This window comes from Vicugna pacos, chromosome 3 (genome assembly GCF_048564905.1).
Source record: "Vicugna pacos chromosome 3, VicPac4, whole genome shotgun sequence".
NCBI classification, from domain to species: Eukaryota; Metazoa; Chordata; class Mammalia; order Artiodactyla; family Camelidae; genus Vicugna; species Vicugna pacos.
In genome coordinates, this window is record NC_132989.1 from 58,949,890 (window position 1) to 58,963,676 (window position 13,787).

Genomic DNA, 13,787 nt, shown 5'->3' on the forward strand with positions numbered 1-13,787 from the left:
TATTACAAAAGAATTGCCTTTATCTCAAAGGGGATATTTCCTTATAGATGAGGTTTCTTGCAGGTAGAATTCTCCTGAGAGCTACACTTTTGAGTGGCATGTTCTTAAGCATATTGCATTATGTGTCAGTACAATTAGCATATTCTTCCGGATTGTAAAAAGTAACAATAGCTGACAGCTTAATTTGTAGGGAAATGGTCTGTAAAACTATCTAAGAACTAGGAAACCCAGTCCTTTTGCAGAACAAGCGGGAATAGCAGTTTTTGCGATCCTGGTTTGAAAATGGAGGAGGCTTAGGCTCCCAGGTGGATAGACCACTCGTGTCTTATACTGAGATACTGCGGTCAGTGTGGATATTGCTTGGGGAGCAGAGGGAGCCCCAGGGGTGGCTGAAAGAGAGGGAAGAGAAATGGAAATATCCCAGCCTGATTTGGGTAAAGTACAGAAGTTGTATCACTATAGCGATAGAAATGTCCCCAAAGATTTTCAAAGAATCTTACTAGCTGGAAAAAGATCTGTGTTCTCAGAAACGTTCTATTGCAGCCGCGTGCGTTCTCCAACTAACAAAGCACTGAGCCTGGTTCTTCCCACCAGAATGAGCCTGGCAAGGTGGGCAGTGAGCTCCACTGCATATCTGGACACAGATTCAGAATGTGCAAAACCCACTGTCAGGTAGAAAACCACAACACAGGCAAAAGAGCCACAGCCAAAAACCACTATTTTGGAGAATTTTATGAAACACCATCTGTTTCCTTTGTGTCATTTACATTGCTAAAGTATGACGGACAGTATGATTTTTCTAACTTTGATGCTTATGAAAAGGGTAACTGCATAAAAATGAAATTAACTATACAATCATAGATATATGACTCCTTTTCTTGGAGATATTCAAGAAGCACCAGAAGGACTTGGTTCTTCCAAATGCTTTAGTTTAGTAAGGATGTCCAGATAGGCTCTCAGAGCCTGGTCTCAGTGGACTGGACTCATTCCACAGCAGTCAATCGTTTGCTGAGACCCACCGGCTGAAAGTACTTTGTGATTGAGGTACAAAGAGACATGAAACTCATTCCCTGTTTGAAATATAGGTGACAAGCAGAGAAGTATGCACATAGTTAACTGAATGTAACATAAGTTCTTGAGTTATTATTTGATAAATATCAAGATAGTGTAGGCAACAGAAACTAAAATACTCTGGAGCATATGTTCCATTTCCAAATGCTATGAACCTCTCTGCTAGAGTCCACGTGAACTCCCATTCATTTTTATAGCAAACTTGTAACACTTAGCTAACATGTTAAAAGTCAGAAGCTGTGGTTGGTGCACTAAGGCAAGTGCTATTCATGCATATGTGTATAGTCAGAATGTAGCACAATATATTGAATCAGAAAACATAAGAAAATAAATGCTCTTTTAAAAAGTCTTTGATTTAAAAACACGGAGGACATGTAACAATCTCTTAGTAATGCTGAGTAATATAACTGTTTTAGTTATTTAGTTGTAGAAATATGAGTGAACTAAAACAAATTTCATTCACTAACATCGCCAACATGTAAGAAAGTGGAAGGTGTAAGTCACATTCTAATTTGCTCAGGAAATTGTGAAGAAAAAAATATAAATACCATTCTCTAATTATTCATTAAATTCATGTTAATGTAATTCTGTTCATAGAACTACTGAAGGGACAATGAAATGTAAACTTTATCTTATTAATTAACTATCCTGGAACTCAATCTTGCACACAGAATATTAATGAATTACAATCAGAAGAATTTTTGGACATTTGGTGGATGAATAAATGTTGAGCCCATATAGTCTTTCAAAATACAAATATAAGCCTATGGTTGTATATTTCATTTCATTTTTACACAGCTAATCTTTTCATAAGTACCAAACTTAAAAAATTAACCTGTCTGTAACACTTTAGCAATGTAATTGACCCAAAGTAATGACAGGTATATAGATATTATATAGATAATGCAGTTATATTTATATATACATATATATGTACATGTGCATGTAAGGGACAGAAACAGAGACAGGGAGAGAGAACTATGACTATAAATGCACTATAATTTCAAATGGAAAAAGAAATGGGAAATTCCAAAATGCAATATTCCCTTTCTACATCCAAACATTCAAACTGCCAAATTCTACCACTTTTTCTTTACAAAATTTCTAAAATCCATCTGTTCCATGATGAAATATACATTTTATCCTACCCATTTCAAACATATCAACTACCTCATTTCTTACATCACAGGCTCCCTGAATGCGGGGATATGCTAAACATGTGTCTGGTCAAGCCAAAATTATGAAATGGGTAGAACAGGCCCTTCTCTTTCCCCCTCCTTATCTTTGCCCGACTGTCACTTCCACCCTGTCCCCTGATTGTCGATGCTTTCAGGCTTCCGTCTGGCTTCCTAGAAAGCCCATGTGTTCCCCTTCAAGGCCAACGCCCTCTAGTTCTGTTTGTAGTTTTCTCTCTCTCTCTACATAGTCTTCTCATTAAGCCCACAAATCAGATCTCAATTTAGAACATACTTCAGTTTATTACATAAATTACAGTGAAATGTTAATAACTGTAAGGATGTAATCAGCTCCTAGAGGTTTTTCTATTTTAAATGCTGACTATTTCTCAATAAACAAAGTATTCATTTAGCACTGACTTGGCACTGGCTATGTAGCATTGGCTGAGTGAGACACAAAAGATATATAACAGATTGTCTCTGTTCTTAAGGACTTTAACACTGTTTGCATGGGTGGAGATATTGCTAATATGAAACACTTTGAGCTAAGCTGTCAGTCTCTCATTCTAATATAATTGGAACTTTCAGTTGGAAGCATTCAGGGTCGGATGGAGGAGGTAGAAAATCTTCAGGAAGGACATGAGTCATTAACAGAACTCTGGGAAATATCCTGGATTTGACAAGGCAGAGACAAAGATTAAGGTCATTTTCAAAGCTGGACAGAGTATGAGAAAAGGGACAGAGATAGGAAAACAAAATAACCTGTGCAAGGGACTCTCTAGAGGCTAGGCTAACTGAATGGGACAAGCAGATTCACCGCTAGGGACAAAGTGGATGACAGCCACATCTATCAGGAAAGTGCACCACCAGGCAGTGAAAAATAAACTTAAGTAGGCTGGATGGAATGTTCATTTTCTACTGTCGCTTTCCTTTCTGGAGATTGTAGGGAATAACCCTTTGCTTTACCTTTTCCAGCCTTGAGAGGCTGCTCAAATTCTTTAGCCGCACCCCCGCCCCCAGATGGCCAAAACGTCATCTCTGGAACCTGGGAAGATTACCTACATGGCAGGTGAGACTTTATAACCATGATTAAGTTAGGAACTTTGCTATAAAAAGATTATTTTGGATTAGCCAGCTCAATCTTATCACATAGATCCTTAAAAATCAGTGAACCTTTCCCAGTCAGGATCAAAAGGAGATATGACCACAGAAGAATGATCAGGTAAATGAACTATTTCTGGCTTTCAAGTCAGAGGAAGGGGGCCAAGAGCCAAGGGATATGGGCAGTTTACAGAACCTGGAAAGGCAAGGAAATATGCCGCCCCCTAGAGCATTCCAAAAGGGACAACAGCCCAGTCCAATAGCTCAATTATAGCCTAGTGAGACCTGCATCAGAATTCTGACCTACATAACTACAGGATAAAAAAATCTGTGTTGTTTTAAGCCATAGGAAAAAATAAGCTTACCTAAGTGCTGAAATAAGTGGATACTGTCTACAAATAAAAAGCATCATACTGTATTTAAATTCCTGTTCTCCTGTTTAACAACATTTGCCATCTCCATGTTGGGAGATAAGAAAAAGCCCAATAAACTACTGTATATTTATTTTTCTTGATTCCAAACTGTAATTTTTCTGAAGACTTTCATAGATTTGTAGTGAAGTTGTCATAAATGTAGTACGTCACACTCTCATAAAAATATAACAATCAATCTTGCAAAAATAACATTTCTAGAACGAGCAAATCTTTCAACAAATCACTCTTCAAATAAACAATATTTGTTACTGTTTTTGCTTTTTTTATGAAGAAAATGAGACACAGTGAAATTAAGTTATTTGAGATCTTTAAGTTAGTGAGTGACAAAACCAGCATCTGACCTTGGGTCCCTCCAGCTCTTCATTACTGCACCAGCAGATGTATTTGTTTTCTTAGAATGTGATAGTGTTCTTCCGCTGCAGGGGAACTGTCCCCTGACTGTCTAGTACATTTTATTTTCAAGTCATGCAGAAAAGAAAGGAGAGGTAAGTGAAGAGACTCCAACACAGAGGGTTTTGCAAGTTTGGAGGGTTTATATGGCTGTAAACTCAAAAGAGAATCCACATAGGCCAAGTCATCTCTGCCCTTTGTTACAAACGAAAGTATAGAAGTCATTCCAAATTAGGAGTCTACTCCTGTGCTATCTTTAGAAAGCCCGCTATGCCAGCCATGGAGCTGGCCCTCAGATCTCCTTTCAAGGAGGACTTGCTGCAGGAGTGCTGTCAGCCAACAACCTTGCGATGCAGCACATTTGGAGTCCACCCAGGTGTTCACTGGAAGAACATACTTTTCATAGGCAGTTCCAGCCGTGATGGCCGGAATGAGAAGTTTGAGGAGCTGGCCATCTTTGCCCATCACAGACCCCTCTCATGGTCACTCTCTCCTCTCCAGCTCTTCGTGAGCCTGCTGCCACTTTGTCAGGGCAGCACTGTTTTCTGAGACTCTTTCAATCCAGTCCTCCACTCCACCTCTCTCATTTCACAGAGGTCAGACCTGCATCACAATCTGAAGTTTCCCTTCTCTTTCTCCCTCTCTCCTTCTCTTCAATGCATATTACCTCCAGGACGTCTTTTGCACTTGTACCTCACCTGCACCTATGATTACAAAGCAATCCTATCATTATAAGTTCAGGAGTCAACTTCCCTCCAAAAATAAAACACACTTTCAAGTAACAAGGTTACTATGTCTCCTATGCAGCTCAGCTGCTGGTGTCTAGGATTTTCTGCTCAGCAGGTGGCCACCTGGATGCTTAGTCAATGTTGTTCCACGGGAGCATCCTAGGAGAGCAACACTGGTGGCAACAAGACTGAAAACTATCTATAAATACTTTCAGTCTCCTTGCCAGAAAAGCTGGTGTGTTCTGTTGTTTCCTCCATACCTGCAAAGAACAACCTGTGCCTTTATTTCCATCTGCTGCTTGTGAGAAAATCAAACCTGTGTTTCCTCACTAAGTGTATTTTCAGCCTTCACTGATATTAATACAGCCCGTCCACCTTTCATTTTATTAACCCAGGATGAATTACGAGCTGCCAGAAGAGGTATCACATCTACTGCACATCTGAGATCACTTCGAGATTATGATCTCTTCCCCCAAAATAATTCTAATGCTACTTATAAAAATAATTACACACATATGCAAGTGGTTGGATTTTACCTGAACCATTTCCTAGTTCCATTATAAACCTTTGTTTTTCCTTGGCTTGCAACATGGCATATGTGCTTTTTTTTATACTCTGGTAAAGTAACTTGACAGTTGGTAGCTGTCTGGCTGTTTATTCAACATATGTACCACTTAATGCACAGGTCTCAGTGAGACGGTCCCCGAAGTCGATCCAACTGGGATAAAAGTCAACAAATGGAGCTTTGCAGGGAGTGCATTTACTTGGGGAGAGTTAAATATTTGAAAGGTGTTTAGCAGTTAAGCTTTAAGCCTAATGCCATAAGAATTTACAGGGTCAGGATCTCCCCCAGCACAGCACAGACTCTTCATTTCACATAGGAGCTCCATATGTTAGGAAATCACCTTTTTAATTAGATCTCTGTAGCCTTGTTCTAAGTTACCACTGTCACAAGTCTTGGATGAAATCCTATTCTCAGGAAACCTTTCAGTAAACAGTTAGCTGTAGGTTCTTACAAGAAGATATTGAGACAGTCTCTCCCAGATTGCAAGTGATTTTAAATTAGCTGCTCTGAAAAGTGGTGGGTGTGGTGTTATTTCAACATCCTCATCTGTTACCTGAGCCTCTTCCCCAAGGAAAACAAAATGCGCTCAGTAGTTCGCATGTCTGAAAGTGGAATTGGCTAGGGAGTTCTGTGGCCTATTCTGGCCTGTCTGGACTAGCAGATGGGATACAACAGAAATCCCCAGCCCGTTTTGGCCATCAGGACTGCCGGAGTGCGAATTCATCAGAGAAGTAAAGGTTCCTGAAATTTTAGAAACGATCAAGGGAGAAGGAAGTGAATGGAAAGTTATATATGAGGAGCTATTTTGCACCGTCTGTTAAACAGATTTTCAGGTACCATCCTCCCAAAAACCCTCAAGGGAAAGCACTACTAATATTTTCACTTTTTAGATGAAAAAATAATTGAGGCTTAGTGGCCAAAGACTCCCAAGGACAAACAACAGTACCAGTCAGGTTCTAGTTCATTTGTGGATGAAACCAAAGTCCTGTTCTTCACCAGCATGGTACACTGTCTATCAGCAGTATAGTCTATAATGAAGATGTCTCAAAACTTTTGTAGAAATTGCAGGGATACCCAAAATGAGGCTCTTTTGACCCTGGAGTTAGCCTAGGCTCCAGAGATAAATTAACTTCTAAAGTCATCAATTCTCAAATTTACTATATCAGTATGATAGTGTGGTATATAATAAAAATATGTAGGGGGGAGGGTAATAGCTCAGTGGTAGAGTGTGTATATAGCATGCATAAGATCCTGGGTTCAATCTCCAGTAACTCTATTAAAAACATAAATAAATAAGTGAAAAATAATTAATAAATAAATACTTAAGAAGAAATACATATGTGGTCTTAGTTCTTGGTTCCTGGATCACAGCTCCCAAAATCCTTAGAATTGCCTAAGTGTTAAGAGTGATAAAGTTGTCTCCTGTTATACTAATAAATGGCTTTTGGAAACTGCTGAAGGATGGAGGCTGGTTGCCAGTGAAGCCAATTCTGTGACTGGAGGGTTAGAACTTTTGGCTCCACGCCCCACCTCTGGGAAAGGGAGAGGAGCTGGAGATGGAGTTCAATCTCCAGTGCTCAATAATTTGATCAATTATGCCTGTGTAATGAAGCCTCCATTAAAAACCCAAAGGACAGGCTGGGGAACACGCAGAGGTGCTGGGGGAGTGCTGCTCCCGCAGGGGCCATGGAAGCTCTGTACTCTTTTCCTGTGTCTTGGTCTCTGCATCTCTTCCAGCTGGCCATTTCTGGGTTATACTGTTTTGTAACAAGCTAGTGATCTAACAAGTAAAATGTTTCTCTGAGTTCTATGAGCCTCTCCATCAAATTAGTTGAACCCAAGGAGGAAGTCATGGCAACCTCTCATTTATAGCCAGTCAGTCAGAAGTACAGGTAAAACTCTGGACTTTCAGTTAGCATCCTAAGTTGGAGGGGTTTTTTGGAACCTCCAATTTGTAGCCAGTCAGTCAGAAGTACCAGTAAACAACCTGTGTTATGGGGGTTTGGTGTGGAGCAGTCTCCTAGGACTGAGCCCTTAATCTGTCAAACTGGACACTACCTTCACGTAGAGAGCATCAGAATTGATTTGAATTGTAGGATATGCAGTTGGTGTCCTGGGGAGTTGCTTATCTGGTGTGTGAGGGAATCATTCCTCTACCACTACCACCAACTTGGAATTTGGGGGAGCAGAATACAAAAGAATCAGACAAAAAATGTTTTCTTTTCCAAATTCCCATGGTCCTCCCATATCCGGGATCACATAGCTGACACTATGGCACAACCAATCATGTTTGGCTACTCAGTGAGTGTCGAGCTCTCCCCTCTTGGCAGCTACCACACAACCAGGCAGACCAGGTAGACCTAGTGTTTTGACCCTTTCTCTCTATTGTTAGATTTGAATAAAATCCCTTAGCTAAGGACATGGGATCTGGTACACCATGTTTTGCATCCAAAGCGGTTAGCATGCAAAGGAACTGGATGATACAACTTGGAAATGCTGGAGAGTTAACTCACTATAAGGAAAACATTGACCTATGGAAAAGAGAAGACACGAAAGAGCCAAAAGACAAATTTCTTCTTTCCTGCATCAACTCACATGGATTATTCCACGCAGGATGCCCAGGAATATACTGTGTGCCAAGTAGTTACCCCTGCCTGGCACCATGACGGCTCAATGTACAGCAAGAGTCAGACATAGAAACACAGCATTTCATTTATCTTCCACATCCTTTCCTCATCTCATTGCCCTTATTCTTTACTCTCCTTGTCTCAGGTTTGCACACATGAAATAAAACACTGGCACTTAATCGTCACCTCAGGCTCCATATTCTAGGGAAACTGGCAAGCAAAGCCACTTCGTGAATATAAGAATTACTACATGGGATTGTTAAACATGCAGATTCCCTAGTGTTGACCTTCTCTATGTTAAACATGGAAACTTCTGGATCATTATTTAATTACAGATGTTATCTTTCTTTCATATTAATCTGTGCATTTAGATGGTATTCTGTGGAATAACTCAATTTGCCCGAGTAGTAAGTTTTTGTTTTCTTCCTCCATGCTAAGAAAACTACCAATTGTTTTGAAACAAGCAATGAAATCTGATTGGTCTAACTCAGTTATAACAGCACTGTTCCCAAATTTCGAAGCCTCTCTTGAAGTGGGGTGCCACCTGTCCCAGTGGACGGGATGGTTCTGAAAAAAATTTGCCTTAATAATAAAGAAGGATAGATGAGGCTGGCTTGGAGTCTGACCTTTTCCCAACCCTTCTTTCCTAAATGTCAACATGATGCCTGGAGATGCAATACCGTTTACATTTACCCACCAGCTTCAACAGGATATGTGACCATATGTGACAGGAAGAGGAGGAGTCAACATGGTGAGGACAATGGAGTAGAAAGATAGAATTGTGGGTCTGGACTTCTTACAATGCGGAAAAACAATAAAAAACTCTGTTTGCTTAAGGTATTTTACTTAGGCCTCCTGAGACTTAGAGCCAAATGCATTAGTAACTGATACAGATTCTTAGTTTTGTGCATTAGGTGAAGAGCCTCTGGAAATCCATGATTTCACATGTGGAATTTATCTAACAATGACATTGACTTCAATCCCATAAAAATTGGAAAATTTTTAAAAGAGAAAACTCAGCTAAGATAGCAGAGAAGTGGAATGTGCAGTGAGTTGATATATCACATAACCCAATTATTATCAACACAAGTGCAGGATAAATTGTATTTTCCCTACTTTGCAAATAAGAATTGCCATCTAAGGAAGAGCCAAATATTTTTTCTTTAGTATTATAATTAAATGGTTCAACTAGTATTTAAGCACAGGATTATGAGGTTTTAATATGTGTATTTTTGCCAGTATAAAGCTTTCCTTCCTAAATGTATATTTGAAACAGTGATGAAATTTTAATAATAGTCTTACATTAATCATTATAATGAGATCAAACAGGTTTTAGAAGCACTAGCTCTAATTCTACATTATTTTCAAGAGTTACAAATCTTCAAAATTAAAAAAATAAATAAATTTACATTTATTTCAACAGGGAGCAGCTTTCTTCCCAAAGAAGACCTATCAATGTGTTAGGAAACATCAGTATTACAAAGAACAATGTTTGGGAAAGTGGTATCAGCACAGTTGCATGTGTTTATTCATTATTTATGTAACATATTAGAGTCCATCACTTACCATGATTTATATACACTACACACACATAAGTATCTCTATCTAGATATGTATCTATCCATACATATATTACACACATCCAAAAATCTTTAGGTTTCATTCTAAGAAGAGGCCAAATTTTTTTTTGTATAACACCCTACGTACCTCAATGTATCAATACACATTTAACTCCAGTTCCTTACTGTACTTAATAGAAATTCACAAGATAAAAAAAGAAAAAGTGTAGGAAGGATTTACTAACTTGGTCAAGGTGACATAATGAAATTTCTGCTTTCAGTTTATTCTTCCAGTCACTGGACAATCCTTCTGTAGTTTACTCAAACTAATTTTTGAGTTCTGGAAGATGAGAAGGGAGAAAAAAAGTAGATAATATTTAATTTCAAAGGATAATTCTACTTTTCTCTTTTGGGTAAAAGAGGAAATAACAAAAATATGGTAGTATGAAACTATCACTTGAAAGAAAACATCTACGTTTAAGACTAATTAAAAATTGTCAGCATTTCAATTAGCATGGATGTTGCTTGGTTTCAGCTTTGCAAATTTACTACAACAGTCATATGGTCAGAATGGGGATGGAGCTCTTATTTTAATTATGAGTTTTGCTTCTGCAGAAAGAAAAATGTAGATTTATCATGCTCTAATAGATAATCAAAGGAGAAGAGTTCAAACTCTCAATAGTACAATGACTCTCCCCCAAACAGACCTTTTCCTTTTAAGCCCCAGATCAATAAATGACCCTTTTGATCAGAGAACAAACTAAAACCTCCTCTATATTTTGCTTGTTACTTTCATTTCTCCTTCAAGAAAAGATGAAGCCACTTAAGCAGCAGACCACAAAAGCACTGTGGCACTTTCATCCTAGTAAAGAGTTCAAAAAGTAAATAAAACTTTTTGGAACTTATCTTGAAGAACAAAGCTAGCACCCAGTGGCTCAATATGCCTTTGGGGTTAGGGGTTTATTCAGAGCATCAAGAATCAGTATTTCCATCTAGACATACAGGTGATCTAAATAGCATTCATAGGACTTTAAAAGCCTTTTTGAAATAAAAAGTAGAGTGAACTACAAAAGTATAAATTCTAAGTTTTCCTACATTATTCCTACTTTGTAGAGCATTTGGTCAGAATTGGGGTGCCAGGACATCATATAGCAATCACCTATGAAAGGATACACTGGTCCACATGGCCGTGGCACAGGAATAGATTAATGAGAACCCAGCAGCATGCCTCTCCTTTTCAATTAGCTTTCTGTCCATTTTCACAGGAAGCCACTGGATGGGGAAACTTTGTGGGTATTTGCCACCCCCCCAGCAGAGCCTCATCTTCTCTTAATCTACTGAAATACAAACTAATTAAAGGAAGTGTAAATGCTGAAAAATAAAAAGAAAGGATACATGGGTATATCTGGCAAGGACTGATGCACACATTGGCAGCAAAACTGGATATTTTGGTGGAAAATAAATGGTTAGGGAAGAATAAAATATCTAACTCTCTGTAAGGCTGACATTTCTGTTTTTTATGAAGTGATTTGGGGGCATTCTGGGCATAATGGGATAAGGAGATTAAATTGTGAATAATATTAAGAAATATTACTCTTGAATACATTTTAAATGTGAGGACAAAGTACAAAACCTCTTCTTTCCTCCACCCTCTGGCACATTGCCAAATTAAGGAAGTATTCACTGGGTGGTTTATTTGGTTCATATCTGCATCACTGAATAGGCAAAGCTACTGAGAATACAGTTCAGTTTAAGTTCCACATTTTGATCACCTGCTATTTATTTCCTTTTGGCCCTAAGATGATTCAATACCTGTTTTGCTCTCACAGTCACAGTTAAATTCACCCACACAATTGAAATCTAGTTGGAAAGAAAAAAGAAAAAAAAAAAACTTAGCTATTTCTATGGAAAATGTGCCCTAAGGAAAAAACCACTCTAATGTCAGAACAAAAAAATGACAATTTTGTATTTGAGCATTTCTTACTGGAAATGTTAATTGCAAAATGTGCCAGCTAAGATTTGCTCTGTAGTTATCAGCACGTGTGTATCTCATTTGCTGCTTTGTCTTGCTGCAGTCGGAGTGAGTGATGTTCTTGAATTATTGCTCTTTCCAAATTCTTTTTCCTTCTACTTCCCTTGCTTTGCTAGTTCTCAGGTTTCAGTCGCCATTGTTCCCTTCCTCTGGTACTCCTCCTGGAATTCTAGCTTTGTAAAACGCTGTCGTGAAAGGTTGCAGGATTTTCTCCCCTCCACTTGTATACTGCCAAGGGACTCTTTTTGAAGGCCTTACTTTCACCATCAAGAACTAGGGAGGCAGACCCAGTGGCCTTAAGGGATTTAATTAGAGTTCACCAAGTTACAATCTCCAAGCTCTCAAAGACCTAATTTAAATACAAGTTCGCTCATTTTTTCAACTATTTCTTAGACTGTTATTAAAATTTCAGGTTATTAAAGGGAACATCCTGCGTTCTGCAATACACAGAAAATAAACCTGGGTTATGCAGAATCTCAAACATCCTCCAGGTGCAAATGCAAAATTCTGCCAATTGCTAGGAAAGTAATAAGGAATAAGCATATAAATTATGGAAACTATTGTGGAATTGTGTTGATCATTATCATTTATATGGGTAACACCAGTTTTATAGGAAATAATCATTGGCACCAGATCAGTGAGAGAAAATACGTAATTTAATGTATTTGTGGTCAGTTGTCCTATTAGTACCTTGTATAAAAATGATTATTATTATGACTCTTTAATTTAGGTGGTGGTGTATTCCTTTTCTTAAGCTGTCAGCCAGAACCCTTGTTAAAAGCTGATGATGAATCACATCAATTTATAAAAACTTTCTGGTCAATCAAATCTCTGGAGCACACAGTTATGATAGGAGAGCCATGTATAATGTAATTTCTGATTGACAACATTGCAACTTAAAGAGAAAAAAAAAATGCTGGTCTTCTTTTTGCCCTTTCCTTTCTACGCTAAGAATTGTGTCTTAATTAGATCTTCTAACCAGAGACTGACTTAAAACATGAATTGACTACACTTTGACGTCAAAAATTAAACAACTAACTACCTTAGAATCCACATAGCTTGGCATGAAGAACCAACAGGGCGACACTGGGAGGTACCACTAAGCCAGGGGTCACATAAATCAGACAAATGGGCAAAAAGAAAAGCTAATAGGTCTTCCAGAGCATTTAATGATTTAAAGATCACTCAAACAAAATGGAAGAAATTCATAGAGGGCAGAGAGATGGAAAGAAAATGAATGCTTTGCCACCTCAATTTGATTCGGGGTGTAATTTATAAAACACTTCAACATTGTTTTGTTGCTTTTTTTTTTCCCTAATCTCCACCAGAAAACTCCTTAGTGAAATAATTGTGAGAACTCTGTAACAGCCATTGTTTTCAGGTATTTCTCAGCTTACATCCCTTAGTGTTATCATATAATTAGTATATTAGCTTGCTTAACTTCCACTACAGCTTCAATAAATGGATTAAAGATCTTGGTCTTTCAGAGAGCTAACTGATGAGACACAAAGAATTTAGGTCATCTCTACACTTTGGATTTTTTATTATTTATATGCTTTTAAATGGCATAAAATCTTAGGTACTTCTCCATCTAGTATTTAAATCATTTCATTCTTAAAAAAATAGCAGTAAAGTTACAAATATGAAATATTTTATGCCAATTTACACTATAAGTCAAGTCATATTTTAAACCTGCTTAGTTTTTGGCATTACTGTACAGAAAAATAGTAAAATTATCATCTTATAAAAGCACACTAATTCTCACTTACAACATTACAAGACTAGTTTATTGGTATGAATTCACACGAACTTCCCAAGATGAAATATTTTTCATAATTTAAAATTTTAAAGTTACGGTTTATAATGATCACCCTGGAGCAGTAAAGGAAAATCTGTTTCTTTAGTAGATGTGTTAAAAATTCTTTCCATTTGCTTTCCACCAAAAGATCATGCTTAAGTACTTCCATTAAATAGAAAATATTTTTCAGGTTTGCCTTATTATTTAATGAAATTCAAAATCAGTTTGCAAAGGCAATCGCCCCATTCCCCCAGCCCTCCAAAAAAATCTTGTCATTTCATGACAAACATAGATTTCCTGAGAGATG

At 37.9% G+C, this 13,787-nt stretch overlaps 1 long non-coding RNA gene across 2 annotated transcripts in view; it reads left to right on the forward strand.

Annotated features, from left to right (window-relative positions):
- The window catches only part of LOC140695632 (uncharacterized), a 68,397-nt gene that overhangs the window by 18,503 nt on the left and 36,107 nt on the right, over positions 1–13,787 (forward strand). The window contains exon 1 of one of the 2 annotated variants that reach the window (XR_012071329.1): positions 3,235–3,315. The exons of the other annotated variant lie outside the window; for it this stretch is intronic. This is a non-coding gene — a long non-coding RNA (uncharacterized lncRNA). Of the gene's footprint in view, positions 1–3,234; positions 3,316–13,787 lie in introns of those variants that run through there. 2 annotated transcript variants of the gene reach the window in all.